Source organism: Silene latifolia, chromosome 11 (genome assembly GCF_048544455.1).
Source record: "Silene latifolia isolate original U9 population chromosome 11, ASM4854445v1, whole genome shotgun sequence".
NCBI lineage: Eukaryota > Viridiplantae > Streptophyta > Magnoliopsida > Caryophyllales > Caryophyllaceae > Silene > Silene latifolia.
In genome coordinates, this window is record NC_133536.1 from 183,391,137 (window position 1) to 183,394,041 (window position 2,905).

A 2,905-nucleotide genomic window follows, 5' to 3' on the forward strand; every position below is an offset into this window, starting at 1 on the left:
TGACTTTTAGGGACCAGTTGATCACCGCCATCTGTATGACAATAACGTCAAACTTATCTAGCAAGCCAACTGTTATTGATAAACGTGGACCAACTGATTATAATACAAAAGTATACCCTTTGATCCTTTTAGAGATTTATAAGTCCTTGCACTAACTGTAAAGAACACCAGCCCCAACACATAAGTTGAGATCACAACAAGTAAGCAAATAAACTATGAAAACATATTAATTTAAGCATGAATCATCCCCCATGTTGGTTTCCCCTAATTACCCATTAACCCTAGCTAAGGAAACTACTCACTCATTATCATGTTGAACATGCTAGCAAGGTTGTCAATCATACCAACAAAGTGAAACATGATGAATAAATGAAGATAATTAACAATAATTAAAAAGGGATTAAGAGAACTATACCTACTAATGATTCCAATAATAAAGCAAAGAATAATAGAAGTAATTGATGATTGATTGGAAGGTTGTCAATCTCCCAATAATAACCCAAATAATCTTCAATTACCCAAAACAAAGGATGAACAAGAGAGAGATTAAGGAAATGAAACTTGTATTAAAACTTGATTAAATGTTGATTACAAGATTAAAGAGAGATTTGATCTATATTAACTACACTAAAGATTGCTAAGAAGAACATGCTCTTCTAATTAGACTAATGGGGTATTTATAGTGGGGATTAGTTACATAAATTAGGTGGTTTACTAAGGACTTAAATGACGATTAAGTCCTTGAGGAATCGCCGGTCTCAAGGGAGACTCCGGTCTCCTTTTTGCCGGTCTTAGAAAAATATGCGCATCCTTCCTTGAAACTTGTAGAAGACGAAATGGCTGACAGACAATCCGAGCGTCCAGGGCACGGGACGGGCGGATTGTGGAGATTCTGGACGGGCGTCCAGCTGGGGAAGACGGGCAGATTGGGGGTGTTTTGGACGGGCGTCCACTGGGGGAAGACGCTCAGATTGTACCTCTTGGACGGGCGTCTTGTAGACAATCCGCTCGGATTGTCTTACAGCTACTTTCTTTCATCTTTTCTTCATTTTTCTTCATAGAATCCTTGAGGATTTCCTCGGGAATGCAAGGATCTTTTCTCATCATTGCCCATCTACTATAGTATGTACAAAGGCCTTCTAATCTTGTCTTCTCTTTGATGCTTGGTTATTGAATTCAATCAATTTAGCTCTATTTTGCCATGAAAATGCAAGGTTTGCACTCCTTTCCTACCAAGGAAAGAAAACCTCAAAAAATATGCAAAATAAAGGATTAAAGACAATAAATGACCCAAATATGCACTAAAAAGCATGGGAACAAGGCTAATTCGGGGACTAAATATGCTCTAATTATGGTCACATCAAATATCCCCAAACTGAACCTTTGCTCGTCCCGAGTAAAGAGGTGACAAAGACTAGGACCGTTATTTAAACTAACCTAATAGCATAGCCGATATGAGACAATTAGCGGGTCTCACTCCGCCCCTTCAACTCACAACAAGACAACCATGAGGTAGGATGCCTTCTTGCAAGACAAGGTGGGTCTTGCCAAAATGGCGACACATCCAAACATTAAGCGCTCAAAATCAAGTAATGGATGCATCTACAAAAGAATAACCACTTTCCTCATCTAAGTGGCGGAAATTATCTACAAGGGAAGCAATTCAAGGGTACACACTCCTTCATAGATGCAACTTCTTCAAAATACTAAGCCTAGAAGGATACCAATAAATCACCTCCAAATTGTGTCAAGCTAGGGTACCTTTGTCCTCAATCGTTAAATGCTTTTGTCAAGAGTAGACTCCCTATAGTGTTAGAAACACTGAAGGATCGCGGAATTCCCCCTATTGCCTAGACAAGAAGAAGGGTCGTCCCCTCTCTGCCATGCACAAAAATGGATACGATGGATAAAGGGATCAATAGATAATTGAGTTTCATTTTGGGAGTTTCCTTTTGTTTTTTTTTTCACCCCAATTTCTTGTGGCATTTGACATTTGAGAACACTTTCTTTTGCCATTTTTTTGATTTTTGGCTTTTCAATACTTGACAACTTTTCAACTTTTTTTTGCATTTCTTTTTGAACATTTTCAAAGTCACCCCATATGTAGTGAGGGTGCCTTATATTTGAAGCATTAAGAGTCTATTTTTGCTCCTCTTTTCATTTGATGCATTTTGCAAACATTCTTTCACTTTTCATTTCATTGAACTCAAATTTGAACAATTTCTTTTTGTGCCCACTCCCTTTGATGACAAAAATGTGGTAGAACATGGATGATGGATGCATGGTTTCAAGGGTCACCTTGGAATAAACGGTAGCCAAGGAGTTCTCACACCACAAGGTACTCTTGACTAGGCCTTAATCCATGGGTCAAAGGATACTAGCATGACACATCCTAGGGTGTTTTACAAGTATTCTAACAAGCAAATTTTAAGAAGAAAAAGCATCTACTAGGGCCTATATACACTTGTCAAGCTTCCCAAGTAGACGGTTTCGCAAAATTTTTCTAACATGTAACTACATGCCATGATGCAACTAACACATATTCATCCTAATGCAAGTGATTCTACCAACTAATATGCCATATAAACTAGATGTAAGTCCTAAATTCACATTGTTATACCTCATCAATCAAAATAAAGCCACATAATCATTAACATAAAGAGGAAAAAGGAGATTGGAAAGATCATACCATGCGGTCTTCAATATCCTCATGTCTCGGATGTGGCGTAGTCGATCAATGTGAACAAGGATAAAACAAACACAATATATACAATAATATATACAAGTCTACACTACACAGGAAATGAACTTGTTTTTGGATTTTCAAATTTTTCAATTTTTTTGATTTTTCCGAAACTTTTTGATTTTTTTGGGTTTTTGAATAAAAGTTAAGTTAGAATTCCCC